The sequence below is a fragment of the Neltuma alba genome, unplaced genomic scaffold, assembly GCF_004799145.2.
Source record: "Neltuma alba isolate B1F8T4 unplaced genomic scaffold, ASM479914v2 tig00010556_pilon, whole genome shotgun sequence".
Taxonomy (NCBI): Eukaryota; Viridiplantae; Streptophyta; class Magnoliopsida; order Fabales; family Fabaceae; genus Neltuma; species Neltuma alba.
The window spans coordinates 68,274-89,648 of NW_021635423.1; the positions used below are offsets into that span (position 1 = coordinate 68,274).

The 21,375-nt window shown below is 35.1% G+C and overlaps 2 pseudogenes; one reads left to right on the forward strand and one right to left on the reverse strand.

Annotated features, from left to right (window-relative positions):
• The first annotated feature begins 5,763 nt into the window (after positions 1 to 5,763).
• LOC114756998 (ubiquitin-like-specific protease 1D) lies at positions 5,764 to 17,481 on the forward strand (annotated as a pseudogene).
• A 578-nt stretch (positions 17,482 to 18,059) lies between these two features.
• On the reverse strand, positions 18,060 to 21,375 carry LOC114756982 (dual-specificity RNA methyltransferase RlmN-like; annotated as a pseudogene).

Consider the following 21,375-nt stretch of genomic DNA (forward strand, 5'->3'; position numbering starts at 1 on the left):
ATTTCTTTCTTCTCCTACTTGATTATTGTTCACAAAATATAAATATGGTTGATTTAGAAAAAAAATTGATAAATATGTGAATTAAGTCTTACATATAAAACTAACATCAACTCTTTAATTGAGTCCTATATTAACGGTCGAAAGAGTAAAATATTAAGTTCAAGGCTTTAGGTTATACTTTTTGTATTTCATCAAACTCAAGCTCCGACTAATTCCATTTTTTTTCCTTAAAAAGAATGTAAAGTTGAAAGTTCAAACAAGAAAACTTAGATCCCACTTGGTTAGTACAAAAGAGGGGTCATGAAAAGGAAGAGGAAAGGAAAAACATTTCTCATAATTTGGTTGTTATGATATTTTCGCTTCCTAAGAACCAACTTTCCAAGCAAAAGCTGGAAATTGACTTCCTTGATTAACCTAATGAAAAATAACAAAAAAATGCAAATTTTGATGGGTCTCCATTGTCAAAGACAATATTGCATGATTCAAGCTTTTTTTTTTTATAAAAAAAATAGCATCTTAGAAAAAGGGTTGGACTCATCACGATACAACGGCAAAGTAACTACCTCTTGATTCTAACCCTACCAAGTGTCGTAGTTTAAGTTGGGATGGGGACCCTGTTATTTACAAACTAAGATCTTGGCTTCGAAATGACTCTCCCAACATTGCAACTTGCTACCAAGTCATTGGCATCCACACTACTTGGTTCCTGTTGCGGTTGCGTTTGGTTCATGTAATAGCCTTTCATGACGACTTGTGATGCATTCATGTATCCTTATATTTCTAGTTTCCTTTTAGACCATGTTGTTGCAATTCTTCCACTAGACTTAAGAACACCTCCCATTCTATCCTAAACATACTATAACAACGATTGGGGTTGCCATCTAAAACATCCCTTACCCATGAGCTACCTATATAAGCACTTGTATGTTGGGCTCTTTACATAAGTAAAGAGGAGTGTATGGATTGACCAATGCTGCAACTTCATTAATTCTTTTTTTTTTTTTGTCTCTTAGAATGCTCTTCCATAAGTTTAATTTCATCATCCATTTTTGTTTTATCTTGTGCACATACACATAAAGTTTAGAATCCTTACGTAAAATTATGAAACATTTAAGAAAGTAACAGAGTTGTCTGATTCATACAACAATCCAATAGTTACATAAAATGATACGCATAAGGAATTGTCTAATATAATAAACAAGTCATAAATTCTTAGTGTAATACTTCAAAATAGTTAGAAGTTGTTCCCTCTGATCCTTCAGAGCTACATGCATTTTTCGTGCCTCCAGCCGTTCCATAAGGAGTTGTGTGCACCGTGTAAAGAAATCAGTATCATTGACAGCTTCATCAACTATTTTCAGATGAAACAGGACTCCCATAATTGAAGTTTTATAAGCACGTGCTACTTCTTCCAACCTTCTAGCTTGCGCTTGTGAAACGACGTCATGTCCATGCTAAGCTTTAGAAATATTTGCTTCAGCTATTCTACTATTTACATTCGCTATTTTCATAGAGGAAGATGGTTTTTTCTTCATGAGTTCACTCTTCCTTCTGACCCCAGTGAGCTAGTAGGTCGACTCTCACCTCTATTTGTACCCCCCACCATTGTTATCCTACCTCAATTTAGTGTTGCCTCCACCACTTCCACTATTTTGATTGAAGGTCACTGAGTTAAATTTCCCATTTAAATTGATTGACACATCTAAAATTTCATCACTATCTCTGGACCCTTCTTCCATATCATCATTAGGTGCTCCTTCACTTGGAAGTATCATGGAAGAAGGTGCCCATGCTTGTGGTCCAGTTGCAGCCACACTCCCAAATAGTTGACTTAATTCATCTTGAAATTGAAGTCCTCTTTTTCTGAATTTTTCATAGTTTGGAACTTTCTGCACATTAAACACAAATAATGTTATAAAATATGCAAAAAACAGTAAATATACAGAAAACATTAACAAGCAAAGAAAGTGTAAGATCAAAAAGTTAAATAATGACCACTAGTTTCTTCTCCTGCCAATCATTAGTTGCACTAACAGTATTTTTTCAGTATCCCATCCCAAACCTGTCTCGCAAAGCAACCTATCCCATGTCTGCCACTCCTTTCGCAGGGAATCATATTAGTTCTTAAATTGAGGTTTTGTATAGGCTCTCCCAGTTTTCGTAGTAAACTTATCGGCAAGAATTTTCCAAGCTTTCTTTGTTAAGCTTGTACCTTTTCTTTCCACTTGTTACACTAGTTTAATGCACAAGTCGATAAATACCTTTGTGGTTTTTATATCCCATGAAGCTTTCACTATATCCTTACTTCTTATGCTATAGAACAATTATAGCTCTTTAGTCATTACAAGTTAGTCAACACAAAATCAATTAAAATAACAATGTCATTGTTATCCAAATAAGCTATCAATACCACTATTATTAACATTTTTCTTTCCTTCTTAATTATTTCAAAACAAACAGAAACTCTATCTTTTTATTTATAATAAATAATTATTTTTTTTAACCAAACATAAAATGAAACTATGTTCTTATTCCTTTCATGACTAGAAAAAAATTCTCTTTCCAGTCATGAATAACATTTAATCTTTCAAGTTTTTTGTTTTTTTTACCAATTAATCTATCTCTTTAACAAGTAGAGTTTGAAGCTCCATTTACAATATTCTCTCTGGAAACAAATACCTATTCAAGGGGCACTACATCACCATACATCTATTCCTATCTCAGTCCATAGGTAAATGCTGTTCTATTAGTTGTTGTTATGGATGGAATTTAAATTATAAGGAACTACTTCTATGAATTAGGATATGAACTCTCTCTCTCCCTCTCTCTCTATATGTTTTTTCTTTTTATTTTTTTTTCGTGTTCTCTCCTTGCCTATTGAGATGTGGCAAAATGGTACATTTATAAAAAACAATAGCTCCAAAAATTTAAGTGTGCCGTGTGTTTTAGAAATACAATTATTTTGTTAATTTGGGCATATATAATCACACTCATGTTTTGTATTAATGCTTGAATGCGGCCAAACTACAACATCCAAAACTTTCATTAATAACAGGATTACAAAAAATAACAAGGATTACAAATACGTATATCTTAACAAACTAATGTAAACTGCATGAACCAAAAATAGGTCCTCTGTCTCCGAAACCAACTCACATCCTTAAAACTGAACAGAGCAACAAGATGACATGGTTTCAATAGAGCAGGCAAAATGAAATCAGTTATGAACCAAACAAAACAAATAAAGCAAGTATTGAAAATCAACCCACCAATAAAGCAAAGCATCAACCACTACTAAGGTCTGCTCACGTTTGGGCTGAAACCAAGCAAAACACCCTCTCAAGCCAGCATTGAAATCAACACCAGCTAAGGTTAGATGAAATTTGAGAAGGAAATGGGTCTATGAACCAAGAAAAAGAAAAAAAAAGCACCAGACGATGCACTAACGAAATTTGAGAAACGATCTGAATGAAAGAGATCGACGAAATTGATGAATAAAGAAAATGCATGAGGGAAGAAATGATTATTCAAGAGGAGAAAGCTTACCTGAGCGGCAGATCTAAGCTAGGAAACCACCAACGTTGACCTCACCAAACCACCACCAGAGGATACTTCACACTGATGATTGCAAACCAATGATGGATAGATCGGACTACCTAAGCCGGGATCTTCTTCTGCAGAGCTGAGAAAGACCTCATTGGTGCCTTCAAAGGGCAACTCAACGACGACTTGATCAGTGGCAACGTGTTTCGTCTCGGGAGGAGCAAAGGAGGAATGACTTCTGATTTTTGAAGAGTAAAGGACCGAAGGTGGAATGAAGAGAATGAAAAGAAGGAATGAATAATTGAGGGGTGTTTTGTCATACACCGTTGGGGTTTTTTCTATCCTCACACTAGCGACTATAAAATTTGAGTCAAAAACGAAATGGATTCGCTTCATTTGAAACTATGGTTTCAGGCTCCAAAACCTTGGTTTTGGCCCAAATTATGGTTTCTCTATTTTTCTTCCTGTTTGGCATATTTCTGACCCAAACCACCAAAAACCATGGTTTGGGCATGTTGCCAATAGGGGTGTTCAAGGCCGGTCCGTCCCGGTCGGCCCGTTCCGGTCCCGGTCTTATTGGGACGGGACGGATCCGTCCCGAAATTTTTCGGGACGGGACAAAAAAGGGACCAGGACGGGACAGGACACGGGACGGGGTCGTCCCATCCCGGTCCCTTTTAATTTTTTTTTTTAATTTTTTATATAATATCATTTTTTTCATATTTTTTTAAGATTTGAGACTATTGTATGGAACTATGGATATATTTATTTAGAGTTTTTATATTTGTTAATGATTTGATATTATTGATGATTAGAATTTTTAGCAAGTTTTTATTGTGTTAAAAGCTTTTGTTTAGAGTTTTTCATAACTATTATATGTAATATTTTGAGTTTTTGTTTAAGAGTGCCCAAACAAATAAAAAAGATGTTTTTATAAGATTTAAGCTCAAAAAAATATAATTAAAAAATCAGATTTTTTTAAATAAATAAAAAAATAAATAAAAAATAAATAAAAAATATTCGGGACGTCCCGGTCCCGTCCCGACCGGAACTGGGACAACCCCGGGACGGGCCGGGACACGGGACAAAAAATCTGTCCCGTTACTGTTCATCGGGACGGAACCGGAACGGGCCTGTCCCGGTCCCGATCCGTCCCGTGAACACCCCTATTTGCCAAACAGGCTCTAAGTCTTTCACGATTTTTGTATTAGTTTTGATTATAGTTCATTACATAGTAACTTCATAACTTTTATACTGATTTGACCATACTTCATCATATATTAACAATTTTTTACTGGAAAAGTCATTCACAACTCCTGTATCTGTTTTGACTACAATTTATTAGACATTAATTGCTTCGCAGAAAATACTCCTCCCACTAATGGTCAACCACTCGAATGTTCCTCCCACCGATTGAGGCGTGACGACTAGTCGTCATCGTGGGCCGCTAGTGATCGGCTTGCAGGTTCTTGAGTGAGGGGGCTGTTGATTTTTTTCCTCCACAGTTGAGGGTAAAATTTTCTATTTACTTGAATTTCAAAATCTTATATTGGAATTAGTTCCTTAATTAGGATTTGTTAACTCAAGGACCTTAATTGAGATTATATAATTTTTAAGTTCCTTATTTGTCATTTTTCCTTTAAATTTTCAATTGTACCAAACATATTAAAATCCATTTCCAATTTTCTTTTTTACCCCAGCCCACTTGGATTTGCGTAAAAAAAGCCGTTTATTTTTAATTGGGCTAGCTTTTGAAAGTTTAAAAATCGGGTTGCGTAGTTTTATACATTTTTACAATTGTTTTTATAAATTAGTTAGTTTACTTTTAAAGAAAATTATAATAAGGATTTTAAAGAAGAAAAATTATTACAAAATAAATTTGTAATTAAAATCTGGGATAATGACAAAAAAAGAAGTTGGAATTTTGTAAATATCAATCAAGTAATGTTAACAAAAATTTATTGTCATTTACAAATTCATACTCATCAATATCAAATAAGATTGTCACCAAATCTGATTTGAGATTTGTAATTTTTAGCTTCTTTTTCTGTCATTTGCCTTTAAAATTTTTTAGTAATTGTTTTTTTTGGTTGAGATTTTATATTTATATGTTTGATTTTCATCCATATACAGATCAAACCGCGCGAGCCGAAAAACGTCGGGCCACAAGTTCACAAGTGCGCATTAAACCCAACCCCAAAAAAAAAAAAAAAAAACAGCAGGACAGCCTGTGACTTGGGTGCGATCAGCGGCTCGGGGGAACTGAGCCATCTCTGCGTTTGATGGATGGAGGACGGCAACCCAAAGGGGCGTCGCCTGGACCTCGACTGGAATAAGCTCTTGCCGAGCCACGATAACGGATCACCACCACCTATGCTCGTCGCCGGTTCGGTCACTGAACTCCAACGGACCTCCCGTACGGAAGTCGATCCTCTCGCTGAGGACCTGCGGCATCTAAACGATCACCAGCTTGCAGAGTCGTATCAGAGCAAATTACGCACCTTGGAGGCCACTGCTGAGAACTTGCCGGATAAAGGCGAGAAGCTTCGAGTCGCCATAAAGCATTATGAAGACGAGCTACGTCGCAGAGAACGGAGACGCCCAGAGAAGGTCTGCTTACTTTATTTATTTGTTTTTTCATCCTTGTCGTAATAAGTGCCTGTTATTATGAAAGCCTAAGCATGTGATTGATTTTGATAAAAAGCGTGTTATGGTGCTCAACTGAGGTAGCTGTTCCGTTGTATTTTTCTCCTTGAAGGGGGATAAATATTTTTAATCCGCTTCCTGGGGCAAACGGGCATTATCAGTAGGCATTTTTGCTCGCCACACACACACACACATTTAAGTGCAGGATTTATATTGTTGCATGATTGCTACTGCTTTCGTCTACAAAATTTTTAACTATGCAGCTACGCTTTAGTTTAGTGCCTTCTCTACTAACATGTGGGCGATGCCTTTGACACTGCAGTTGTTGTCGTCCATGAGGATCAAGTAGGTCACTGGATTTTATTTTTGTATAATGATGCTTTATGCCTTTGTTGTTGTTGTTGATAGTTCATGCTATTTCTCAAATGGGGAGCTTTTGGAAGCTCAACTCTGCAATTTGATGAATATCAAATGCTTATTAATGTTGTTTTCCCCAAAACTGCATTGGTCCTGTCTCCATCATCGTGTAATTAGATTAGTGTGCTCCTTGATGATTTTTCTTCACCCAATTTTCTGGCCTTCAACTTCATTCTTTACATTTCACTCCTCATCATTTTCATCTCTGCAAGGATATGTTGTTACTTTAAAGACCTAACTGCTATACTATAATGTATTATGGGTAGCACATACAACTTTCATCATGATTACTTAAAGCACTCTTATAATACATTGAGTCAATAACAACAACAGCCAGGCTTATTCCACTAAGTGAAGTCAGCAACATGGATTACATGATGCCATTACGCCCTATCAATAACCAACTCTTCAGTTATATTATTCATCATGAGATCCTGTTCGATCACTTCTGTATGTGTTCTTCTTCGTTTTTCCTTGCTTTTCGTAGTGCTAAAGACCATTTACGTAACTTTCTTTGTTGGTGCCTCTAGCAATTTTCTTTGCACATCTCCAAACCACCTTAATCAATCTTATATTATTTTCTCCTCAATAGATGTAATGCCAATTTTTCCTCTCATACCAACATTATGGATCATGTCTTATTTGACCATACATATATATTTTGACATCCTCATCTTTGCATCGCTAGATTAAATTAGTGTAATAAAACTTTCCTTTAAGCTTAGTAGGTAAAATGCGGTTGCAATTGACTCTTGATGCCATGCAACTTCTATACCATGCATAATAATATCTCTATCAATATTGGAAAAAATGATGAAATTGGAACTGCAGATTACCTACTAAGCTTATGAGATCAATATTATTGTAGAATTTTTAGTCTGTACTATATTTTTGTCAATTTGAATATACAGCTGATAGTATTAATCTGTGCATATTCTTTGGGCTGCATTTTTTTTTGTCATACTTATGCTTTAATGCTTTTTCCTCTCTAGAACAGGAAGTTGATGAGTGTGAGGAGTCCAGAAAAGCTACAACCTCAATCACCATCGGTGAGGTTCTAGTATTATGCATCATCATGTGGCAATGGCCATTGTGCATGTCTATATTATTGATGGTGTTGTTGCATTTAGCATTAGACTACATTTAGATGTAATTCTTTATATCTTTGCTAATAAGTTCTCGATTAAAATTGTAAAATGTAATTTTTTTCCTTCAAAAACCCAGTTGTGTGATGGGAAGTTGTTAAAACCATACACTTGTCATGTTTTAATTTAGAAACTTGATAGCAAAGATGTAAAGAACTGCATCTAAGTTTTCCCTTTAGAATTTATTTATATGTTACCGATTTTATTAACTGTGAGCAAAAGAATGGATTGGTTGTTCGTCAAGCTTGTTAAATGCTACCAACAGGGAACCTAAAGAAGATGCCTATCAAAAATCGGTTAATATGGGACAGTGTTGATGAATGATTCTTTCCAAATTCTATTCCAAAAAGACCTTTTCCTTGTGTATAACATGAATTCTAAGGAATGAGCTGCATTTTTTTATGGCTTGTGAATAATAAAACTTGTTGCAGATTTTATCTTAACACATTAATGCATTAATACATTTGGCTTGTTGATGAGGAGTGGTATTTATAGGTTGAGCTGTGGATCATATTATATAACGATTCTTTGGAAAAGGAGAGGGAAGTCATGTTGATTTCACCTTATGGGTTTATTTTATTATTTAGTTGATAGAGAGAGAAAAGGGGTAGCGTCAGATTATGAACGTGAGCATTGGACCTCTTATTTTTGAAGCATGCTGTATGTAAATCATCATACCTATCTGAGGAAACTGAATTATTTTGTAGATGTGTTGGATGGCTCGAGACAAGGGAATTTAGCATCTCAAGCCCAGTCCGAACCCTCATTTACATCTATATTTTGTAAAAAAATTGAAGAGGTAAGTTCCTTTTTATCATGGGCAATTTTTTCTATGCATCCCCTCTAACTTCTTGCTGTTGCTTAACTAACTATAATTAAGCCAGATCGGTTGTGGGACAGCCAATACATCCAAGAAAGATTTGTCACTTATTAAGCATGGTGACAGTCAGAAGGTTAGAGACAATGAAGACTTTTTACGGAAAGGACGAAAGGGTGATCAGTATGCAGGCAATCTTTCCAAACGTGATATGTCTAAAAATGATAAAAGGCGCAAAGTAACCACTCGGTCTCTGCACGACATTGAGAAAGCGTCGGGCTGCTTACCTGAAATGTGAGCAAAAATGCCATGTTAGTTCACTGGGAAAGTATTTTTTTGACACAACTAATGCACTGACCTCTCACTGTACGCCAATTTACAAGTTAAATGAGAGTCTTCTAGTGCACATATGCACTAACAGTTTAAAATTTTGTCCTTAACGAGGATATCAACAAAAATAAAGTAATTGTGAAAATGATTCAACTTATATTTATTCATTCATCTAATATCTCTCCAATGGTATTGAGTACAAGTTTTGTCCTCGACTAATTTCCAATTGTAGTATGGGCTACAAAAGGGGTGTGGATTGTGGGTACAAGACTTTTTAAGTGAGAGGTGGAAATAATCATGCTTTAATCTCAAATGCAAAAATTGACATTATTTGCAATCTAGGGTCTGGTCGTATCTTCCTTTATTATTTTCTTGGTTGATATTGATCCTTGATTTGTGATACAAAGGTGGCTATTTCCTCCTCCCAATTCTCACATGTGATTTACTACTCTCAGGCAAAGGTTAACTATCATCATTTTTACATGAAATCATTACTAGGGTTTCTTTTCTGCTTGAGCTGAAGTGGGGGCAATAATATATATTACATGATGCCATTACGCCCTATCAATAACCAACTCTTCAGTTATATTATTCATCATGAGATCCTGTTCGATCACTTCTGTATGTGTTCTTCTTCGTTTTTCCTTGCTTTTCGTAGTGCTAAAGACCATTTACGTAACTTTCTTTGTTGGTGCCTCTAGCAATTTTCTTTGCACATCTCCAAACCACCTTAATCAATCTTATATTATTTTCTCCTCAATAGATGTAATGCCAATTTTTCCTCTCATACCAACATTATGGATCATGTCTTATTTGACCATACCATATATTTTGACATCCTCATCTTTGCATCGCTAGATTAAATTAGTGTAATAAAACTTTCCTTTAAGCTTAGTAGGTAAAATGCGGTTGCAATTGACTCTTGATGCCATGCAACTTCTATACCATGCATAATAATATCTCTATCAATATTGGAAAAAATGATGAAATTGGAACTGCAGATTACCTACTAAGCTTATGAGATCAATATTATTGTAGAATTTTTAGTCTATACTATATTTTTGTCAATTTGAATATACAGCTGATAGTATTAATCTGTGCATATTCTTTGGGCTGCATTTTTTTTTGTCATACTTATGCTTTAATGCTTTTTCCTCTCTAGAACAGGAAGTTGATGAGTGTGAGGAGTCCAGAAAAGCTACAACCTCAATCACCATCGGTGAGGTTCTAGTATTATGCATCATCATGTGGCAATGGCCATTGTGCATGTCTATATTATTGATGGTGTTTTGCATTTAGCATTAGACTACATTTAGATGTAATTCTTTATATCTTTGCTAATAAGTTCTCGATTAAAATTGTAAAATGTAATTTTTTTTCCTTCAAAAACCCAGTTGTGTGATGGGAAGTTGTTAAAACCATACACTTGTCATGTTTTAATTTAGAAACTTGATAGCAAAGATGTAAAGAACTGCATCTAAGTTTTCCCTTTAGAATTTATTTATATGTTACCGATTTTATTAACTGTGAGCAAAAGAATGGATTGGTTGTTCGTCAAGCTTGTTAAATGCTACCAACAGGGAACCTAAAGAAGATGCCTATCAAAAATCGGTTAATATGGGACAGTGTTGATGAATGATTCTTTCCAAATTCTATTCCAAAAAGACCTTTTCCTTGTGTATAACATGAATTCTAAGGAATGAGCTGCATTTTTTTATGGCTTGTGAATAATAAAACTTGTTGCAGATTTTATCTTAACACATTAATGCATTAATACATTTTGGCTTGTTGATGAGGAGTGGTATTTATAGGTTGAGCTGTGGATCATATTATATAACGATTCTTTGGAAAAGGAGAGGGAAGTCGTGTTGATTTCACCTTATGGGTTTATTTTATTTTTTAGTTGATAGAGAGAGAAAAGGGGTAGCGTCAGATTATGAACGTGAGCATTGGACCTCTTATTTTTGAAGCATGCTGTATGTAAATCATCATACCTATCTGAGGAAACTGAATTATTTTGTAGATGTGTTGGATGGCTCGAGACAAGGGAATTTAGCATCTCAAGCCCAGTCCGAACCCTCATTTACATCTATATTTTTTAAAAAAATTGAAGAGGTAAGTTCCTTTTTATCATGGGCAATTTTTTCTATGCATCCCCTCTAACTTTCTTGCTGTTGCTTAACTAACTATAATTAAGCCAGATCGGTTGTGGGACAGCCAATACATCCAAGAAAGATTTGTCACTTATTAAGCATGGTGACAGTCAGAAGGTTAGAGACAATGAAGACTTTTTACGGAAAGGACGAAAGGGTGATCAGTATGCAGGCAATCTTTCCAAACGTGATATGTCTAAAAATGATAAAAGGCGCAAAGTAACCACTCGGTCTCTGCATGACATTGAGAAAGCGTCGGGCTGCTTACCTGAAATGTGAGCAAAAATGCCATGTTAGTTCACTGGGAAAGTATTTTTTTGACACAACTAATGCACTGACCTCTCACTGTACGCCAATTTACAAGTTAAATGAGAGTCTTCTAGTGCACATATGCACTAACAGTTTAAAATTTTGTCCTTAACGAGGATATCAACAAAAATAAAGTAATTGTGAAAATGATTCAACTTATATTTATTCATTCATCTAATATCTCTCCAATGGTATTGAGTACAAGTTTTGTCCTCGACTAATTTCCAATTGTAGTATGGGCTACAAAAGGGGTGTGGATTGTGGGTACAAGACTTTTTAAGTGAGAGGTGGAAATAATCATGCTTTAATCTCAAATGCAAAAATTGACATAGATTTGCATCTAGGGTCTGGTCGTATCTTCCTTTATTATTTTCTTGGTTGATATTGATCCTTGATTTGTGATACAAAGGTGGCTATTTCCTCCTCCCAATTCTCACATGTGATTTACTACTCTCAGGCAAAGGTTAACTATCATCATTTTTACATGAAATCATTACTAGGGTTTCTTTTTCTGCTTGAGCTGAAGTGGGGGCAATAATATATATTAGTTTTTGTTTCTAATTGGATTTTTTGAATGAATTAATTCATTATATCGTTATTTTCCCCCACCTGCTAGGAAGGATCCATCTCAGGTAATTCGATTGGATGATTCAAGGTCCAGGAAGGTACATCTATAATATCTTTTATATCCCAAGCTACAGCAGTTTACTGGTGATATAAGTCCCAATTTGACTATAAGAGTGTTAATGATCTGTCAATAATTGAGATCTTATAAAACTTAAGCAGGGTCAGGCCATTGTTCTTGATGATGAGGATGAAACTTCTATTCTGGAGAAAGAATGTCAAGAAAACAAACTTGATGAATGGTATGAGAATTTCATCACTTTGATGTCTTCATCTAATTATTCTGATTTCCATTATGACATTTTGTCTATGAAATTTTAATAAATTTCATTGTGTCTTTTCAGCCTGAAGGAAGCTAAGATATATTATCCATCGAGGTACAGCGAAAAGAACAATACCAAAGGATTTGATTTGACTGTAATTTGTTGTTTCATCTATTCTCTGTTGCATGACATTTTCATTGTTTTATGTGATGGCTCAGTGATGATCCGAAATGTGTTGAAATTTGCTACGCAGACATAGATTGCCTCGCTCCTGGAGGCTTTTTAACTTCGACTATCATGAACTTCTACATTCGGTAAGTGTGTGTGGGCCCTTCTTATTTCTCTATTATTAATGAAATGATTCATGGGTCATCTTCTAATATCTCAATCTTTGGGGATGATGGCACTTGATGTGGCATCTGGCCAAGGGGTGAAGAATTTGAGGCTTGTCATGTCATTCATCATTAGCAAACCAATTTTGGCACAAGGTATAATGGGCTTGTTATTTGTTCAAAAAATCAAGCTCAAACAACTTTCTCTGATGAAGGCATGTTAGAGATATTAATAAAACTATAATCGTGTTTGGGCTTTCTCCTGACCAGTTAAGCTCTTGAGAGGAAATGACCCATGACGACTATTCTAGTTGCTTGTAAGAGGAGTGCTAATAATTTTGGCACTTTGTATAACTAGCCAAAGGAAAAGTCTTTAGGGAGAATGACAATTAGGTTCCAAACTGCGATTATTTGACAATAAGGTCCTGATTTTACCAAACTAGATCTGTATGCCTGCCAATTTGTTTGCTATAACTCCTTTTTTTTTTTTTTTCGGTCACAACTTTTTTCTGTAACTGATAAACAGCTATTGTTTCTTAGGATAAATTATGCTTTATTCCCAGTGAGATGCATTGTATTCATGGGTGTCTTTCAAATGACATTAGCACAAAAACTATAGGCTACATTTTCTTAGAAGTTATATCTTTAGTAAAAGAAATTAAATAATTTTTTAGGGTGTTTGGGTTATCTTTTAACTTTGCACGATGTTTGCCTCTATTTTTATATGGGGGAGAGAATTGTATATATTGGGTGTTTCTCAAGAAATAGAACAGTTATTTGTCCTAGTTATCATATGATTACTGCTCTACTTGTCATTTTAAACGCCGTTAATCATGCGTGCTAGTAATTCTTCTTTTGTTTTTCTTGTTTCTAAGCTCAAAATGTATGACCTTTTTTTATTTGACTAGATACCTGCAACAGCAAGCGTCTGTAAGAGATAGATCAATATCTGACTACCATTTTTTCAATACATATTTCTACAAGAAGCTTAAAGAGGCTGTTTCCTACAAGGTAGTTAATTTTTTCTACTTTCTTGCATAATTTTTTTATGTGCCTGTGCATTAAGAGTTTTTTTTAGTTAGCAGACTTCAGCTCGTTCTGATAAAATTGAGTTGTTCAATTCAAAGACCTTTAGGCTTCTTGCTGCTTGACTGGTTGCAGTACTATTTGATGAGTTATAGGTGCTATGACTTATTTTCTTTGGCCTAGTTTCTATCAACTATTGTTTTGCTTGTTAACATTCTTGGTTTCTCTAGGCATCTGGAAAATCATCATATTGTGGTTTTGTAGCAGGTTCCTCATCTCTCTGGTTTTTTGGAACTCTTGTCATATAGTTATTTTAGGAGTAGATTTTTCGAAGCTTGACAGGCAAGAAGTAGGTCAGGAATGCACCGTACTTGTGTTTAAAAAGAGTAGGTTGAAAACCAAAATGGATTACCTCATTAGTTTAGCAATATGTTTTAAAAATAATAAGTGGATAATGGCATATTAATAAAGAATCTTTGCTTGGGGCAAAAATGGAATATGCAATACTCTCATCTCGGAGTTCTCGACAGTAGAAATAAACTATTGTCTCTGGATTTAATTTCTTCTTGTTTTCCTCCCATTTCTTTCTCTGGCTTTTATTCAGTGTATACTTAACTCACGTTCCATTGCAATATCCAGCGGAGTGACAGAGACAGATTCTTTGCGAAGTTTAGAAGGTGGTGGAAAGGCACAAATATTTTTCACAAGGCATATGTTCTAATTCCAATTCATGAGGAGTAAGGTTTTTCATTAGTATTGAAGTTTTGTTTATATTTTATGAATAGTAGAAAGGCTGCCTTTTTTAATTTAGATTATTTTATGGATAATACCTGTCACATGAGAAATTATTGAGAAAGATTTTTTTGTTAACAATCTATCCAAAGATTTAGTTCTTGATAGGACACAATGGCGTGATGTAATCCACATAGTGGGATGAGGTTTTGTTGTTGTTTCCTGTCACATGAGAATAAATTCTTTGGCAATTCTTGGGTTATAATGGATCCTCTTCATCTTAAGATGAGGACAATACTCAATGGGATATTTGACCTGCCCATTAAAGACCTGGGGGAAGAGGGGGATGATTGATTTTCTTTAATTGATTTCTTAATTGAAGTTAGGTAATAAATTGAATCAAATGTTAAGTAACCATTGACTATAGTGGAAGTTTTAAGTTTCTATTTATGGAAATCTGCTGCCTTAGTTTTGCATCTTTGTGATACAGCTCATAATTCTTTAGGGATGTTCCTCTTGTGGATGCTCAAAGGCGATGCTTTATTCTGATTTCTGTTCCTTTTGGTTTGTTCTTTTCTGTTGCCTGTTTGTTCTGTTGGCAACCTGCTTTAGTGGGATAAAGCTGATTGATATTGTTGCTGCTGCTGTTGGCACCTAGAGAATATCTAATTTCCTTATTCTAATCCTTCTCCCCCTTGTGCTTAAAGATATTCTTCACATTCTGTAGAAAAAAGGTTATTGGATATCAAAGAGTTGGCAAGAAGTGTAAATAAGGATAGGAGCAATTTAAATTAGAAGTTTTGGTGGTTATGTTGCCTATGCTTTGTGGAAATCCCGATGGTTGATATTAGAATATTTTTCCTTTATTATTATTTAAATAGCCATAGTCACAGGAGTTGATTTAGGATCTTGTTTATTCACCTTGTATTGTATACCTGGTTTCCTGGGCTTCTTATAATTTTCCTTCGGTAAACATTCTCTACCCTACAGCATCTTTGGAATGATAAAAATACGGTTTTCCCCTCTGTTCGCAGATGCTTTTAGAGTCTTAATGCTCTGCTTGGATGGAAAGAAAAGTTGAGAGAAAAGAAAATGAGAGGAGAGAAAATAGAGAGAAGGAAAAACTGGAGGGAAGTTATCATCATCCTTCTTGCTCGGATGGATGAGAGAAAATAGAGAGGAGAGAAAATTAGTAAATATCTAAATGACTAAAATATCCTTATCAAAATATATCATATTTAAAATTAAATTAAATTAAATATTGTAATAGAAAATTATACTAACATTAGCATCATCAAATAATTTAAAATCAAGTTATTTGATTTATATATTTTTTCATATTATTATGTTTTTAAAACCAAATTATTTAATAAAAACTGTTTTAAGATTAAAAATAAAAAGTGAATAACTTTTTAAATATAATAAAAGAAAATAAATATGGAGAAGAAGAGAGAGGAGGGATAATCATGGAAATCTTGTTTTCTTTTCCAAATCTCTCCATATATGGAGAGAAATTTGGAGAGAAAATAAGACATGGGGCCACCTTATTTTCTCCTCCACTTTTCCTTCCTCCCATATTTTCTTCCCTATCCAAGCAAGGGAAAACTTGTTTCTCTCCATGTTTTCCTCTCTAGTTTTCTTTCCTCTCCAATTTTCTCTCAAGCCAAGCAAGGGGTTAATGGCTCTAATTTATGATGAGACTTTCTGCTTTTGATTGTGCTTGATTTGTAAATATTACATGTGAGCTTTCTGCTGATTATGTTTTAGTTAATGCATTTTAAAAATATACGATGTCCTCTGTTGTTATTTTTATTTTTATGGCTGGTACTTATTTATGTTTCATCCATGCAGTCTTCACTGGAGTTTGGTCATTATTTCGTTCCCTGAGAAAAAAGATGAATCTGGGCCAATTGTACTTCATTTAGATTCTCTGAGTCTTCACTCTAGTAGATCAGTTTTTGAAAACATAAAAAGGTGAGACGGGAGAACTTTATAGTTTATACCATTATTTATATGCTTTGCCCCGGTCCTCAGTTCTTTCTCCTGCAAGGACATGTTACATTATCATTATTCTGTTACTTTTTTTTTTTTTAAATTTATTATTTTTAGGAGTGTGGGCAAATCAATATCAGTATAGTCAATGGTGATCTTCTCATGTTGCATCTTGCTTATTACGAAGTATTGGAAAATATCGTATATTTATGCCAATGGAAATTAAGAGACATGAGTTAATTGCTAAATGTTGATATTTAATAACACTATTGTTCAGAACCCAAGATGAATAAAGTCTTGAGAGAAAAGGGAACTAATAACACCGCTAACAGAAAATAAAACTCTGGTCAAATGTATCCTTTTAGGATATAATGGACCCAAAATACCTGAAGGACGTGAACGAATCTTTTGTAAAACTCAAGGGACAAAAGGATGCCTTTTACCTGTCATTTTGTAAGGCACGTCACATGTGGCGGCATTGTGTTTTGAGAAGCATTTGAGATTTCTTGATATATTTCGATGATGAAAGTTTTGGACATTGTTGTTCAACTTGATGATGTAGTTGCTTGTATTCTTTCTATCATCATATGCAGTTTTTTTCTTATATCCTATCTTTTGGTTGGCCGGTTTTTTCCTTATTCATCTTTAGTTTGAGTAACGAACTGAGGATCTTGTAAAATTACCATATGCAGTTTTTTGAAAGAGGAATGGAAATATGTGGACAAAGAGTGTGTGCCTTCAGATATTCCAATTGCTGAGAATATGGAAGTATCTTCCACGTAGAATTGAAGATAAAATACTTGCGGTTAGCTTTTGTTCACATTTGTGTATGCGATTGTATTTTGGGTCTTGGGATTCTCCATGTCATCAAAATAGCATAAACTGCTTGGTTGAGATTACCATGAGCTTAGATGCTCTTAATTGTTCTTCTGCTTTTAGATGTGAGGTTTCTACTCTCCGATTCCAACAACCCCCCTCAAATGTAGCTAGACTTGCTCTTTTTTTTTTAGTCCAATTATTATTGGGGCTCCATTATGTCTGCTTAAACTTGTGTTTTTGGAGTCTCAGAGGCCTCAGGTCACAACATTCCTCTTTACCATATCTAAGTCTGCGCTGTTGTACCTCAAAGGCCTTTGGTCCATTATTTTTTAGGATCTCAGATCTTGTGGTGGTTGGGCTTTTTTTCCCCCTTTATTTTTTTTGGGGGGGTGGGTTGATGTTATTTTAACTTGTGTCTCCGTTGGGCTTGGGCTTGTTCATACAACTATAATAGCCTGAGCTACCTGATTGGTAATTAAGATCACCACAAGCTGATATGCCTCTCATTTTTTTTTTTTCAACTTCTGGATTTATTCTTCAACATTTTTGTGTTTCGTATACCCAAGGTGGGGAAAATCCTTATTCAAATTCGAATGGCTGAAAGTCAAGATATGTAATATCTAGGGAAAACCATATTGAAGGTACCTATACTTTCTCTCAATTTTTAATTTGGTACCTATGTGTTTTTTTCCCTTTAATTAAACATTTAATTTTATCTTTTTAGTAATATTAGCTCTTATAACTTTGTTCTATTGATATTTTTAGTCTCTACATAAGGATTAATGATGTTAATAGAGGAAAAATAAAGATTTAGTTAAGAACAAAAAACACATAGGTACCAAATTGAAAATTGAAAAAAAGTATAGGTACCTTCAATATGGTTTTCCTTAATATCTATTATATCCCAACAATTATTTCTCAATTACAATTATCTCTTTTATTGTTAATATGTACTTAGGGATTCTTTTTATTATTAGTTGGTCTGAACAGTGATCCCTATGAGGATTGAAGGAGATTAGGTTAACCTTGCAAGGAATCCCCTTTACAAGACCAATAAGCCTCTTTGCATCCTCATCACCATGCATTAAGCATTGACAGGCAGTGTTAACTATTTTAAGCATATAATATCCACATATGGACGCAACAAAACAGTCATAATTATAAGCATATTTCTTTAGCTGCACAAAAGATGAAACCCAACTCAGGAAATTAAAGTATCAGGAAATAATGAATGTAAATGAGGAAAAAGAAAATTCCTCCTTGAACGCAATCAAAAAGGCCACCAGTATAGTATATGCCGGCAAACAATTTCAAATTCATTGCGTCATGGCAACTCAAATTTTAATTGAAGTAAATTCCCTTGGAAAATAGAGACGCTCATGATCACAAGAAGTAGAAGATGAAGAAGAATGCTGTTACACATGTTCATTAACGGGCAAGACCAGTTATGCATGTCATACTAGTCCAGCCATTCACAACAAATTAAATATCAGTGAGGTTTTTGTGGAATAAGAAATTCTTCAATATAATACTGTAGGGTATTTGTAGCGTTACATAAATCATGTGAAGAAGCACAGATTTTATATGCCAAACAAAGAATGAAAGGAATAGAAGTTCATGCAACCTGTCATTAACTCCAGCGAGCATCACATATTCAAATAGAACTTTATAGTTATGTTTGAATCGTAGCTCCTCCCGAAGGGTTTGAAGAAGCAAATCCAATTTGTACTTGCGGTTTATTGGCATGATCCAGTTTCTTACCTGCCAAGTGAGATTAAAGCATGATAAATCCTCCCTCTCTTCTTCATACATCATTTCTTCTCATGTTCTACAACCCACTGAAAAATATTTAACAAGCAATATACCTCATCGGTTGTTGCATTCAAACTAACAGCTAATGCACAGTTTGATTCATGAAGAAAACGTCTGAGCTGTGGAACAAGACCACTGGTTGAAACAGTGACCTTGCGAGGGCTGAAATGAAGCCCTTGTTCATGCACCATAATATCTGCAGCTTTAATCACATTATCAACGTTATGAAGTGGTTCTCCCATGCCCTAAAATAAATGCGCAATTCTTATTAGTGTGCAAGAAATTATAAGATTTTCTCATCCTAATCTTCCCTTCCCCAACTCTAATCTAGTGTACAAGTTATGTTAGCATCAATCGATTCACAGAAGTGCTAGATGAGATTGTACAAAATTGTAGAACACTGAAATGGAAAAGTTACTGGAAGAATAACAAATATAAGAAAAAAGAGACAGGAAATGTGCAGAAGTTGGAAAAAAATTCAGACATAATTACATCTTACATGACTTCATATGTCTGAATAGCAATAATGCAAATAATTGTCGAAGCAGATGTATCATGAATTACAACTTGTAGCTCCAAATGAATTGAAGGCACAAAAATAAGCATATCACCAATCTACAGTATGTTATAGCGTCATGTGGAAAAACTATCTGCTCATGTATTGTAACACGTATCTATACATCTAAAATTGACTTTCTTTTGAGAATAAAAGCTATATCAGTCACTACATTGACACGCCAGAGCATAAATAGCAAGCTGAACAAATTTAAAGACGTTCAAGCTGAAAGTAGCATCTTATCATCTCAAAAGAAAAAGAAAAAAAAAAAAAAAGAAAAGAAAAGAAAAGAAATTTGAACTATGAAAAATCTAGATGCAAAGTATGCTTTGAAATTCTCATTGCTACTGCAGACCTACCATAAAGACAACATTTGTGATTAAGCCAACTTCACTTGTAAGAAGACGTCGAGCAAAAACAGCCTGCTCTACAATTTCTGCTGCAGTCAGATGTCTCGTAAGGCCCATTCTGCAAAATAATTCCATGTATAATAAACTATCAGTCAAATATAAGAGAAGACCGAATGATGCCATTAAATTGCTTCGAACAGGCAACTGAAGGCTTGCCTTCCAGTATAGCAAAAATTGGCAGTTCATTGCACATCCTACTTGACTTGAAACACACACAGTATTCCTGCCTCTGTCACAAGGAATGACAACTGTTTCGATGACGCATCCATCATCCAACGTGAACAAAATCTGCAACATCCTGTGAGTATAATAGTCAACAACTCTCCAGAAATGCAACAATGTATAATAGTCAACAACTCTCCAGAAATGCAACAATGTGTCAGATATTGTGAGTGCAGTCATTAGGTTATATGATTAAGACCTTCTACACAGCTTCCAGGTGGACTTACAGCCATAGAAATCTAAAAGACAAAAATATATGGTAAGAATATCCGAGAAGCAAATGAAGAAAGATAGGTTCAACCTTCCTAGTTCCATCAGATGCTGCGTGAATTTCTTTCAGACTAAGAGCCCTGAACTCAGCATGTTCGCTCAACATCTTCTTGAAATCTTTGTTCAAACCTAATCATATGAAATTATAGAAATTATTAGCAATTTCCAAAGTCTAGTTCGAGAGAGAGAGGGGGGGGGGGGGTAAGGGAGGAACCTTCCAATTCATCGCTATGGTGTGCCCAAATGTTGTTTCCATACATGCGTTTCCATAACATCATAGCCTGCCCAGGTCTGTATCCATGAGATTGGACCCAGGTCTGTTCAAGAAGAGTCACAGAGTTATAGCTCATCAGCAGCAGCCACAAATTTTTCACGATAATTTCATTATTAAGAATAGGAAAATTCTGACACTAGAAATTTTTAATGTGGTCACGTCTCATTGACACGTTAAAAGCAGCACACAAGGACACTCGAGAATTCATATTTCAATTAATTAAAGTATCAACAAAATGAAAATAATGAACTTCGACAAACAAACCATACTTCAAGCTCAGTGTAAGTCATCCCTTTAAGAAGCAACTTGGAACCATTTCCAGAAACCGCAGTGCAGTCATCGTCCCCTACTGAAAGAAACAAACAAAGATTTTGAGAAAGAAGAGAACTTAAAAAGAAATAATTTTGGTGCCAATATGAGAGTAAAAATGCTCACCAAAATCTGGGGTATTGTCGTTATCATTTAGAGAAGGAACGGAAGAAAAAGAAGCTGCCGGGGCTGAAAGCAAGCGATAAGGAGGGAGAAAATGGAGAGATATTCTGAGGAAAGCGAAGGATAAGGGTTTTTGATAGGCAGAAGGGAAGAGAGCGGCCATGGAAGGCCTGGAGAGAAGAGCAGTGCCCGCTCCCCCTAATCCCATGCTTCGCATCCAATTCGTCATGCTTCTTCATGCGTACGGGGCC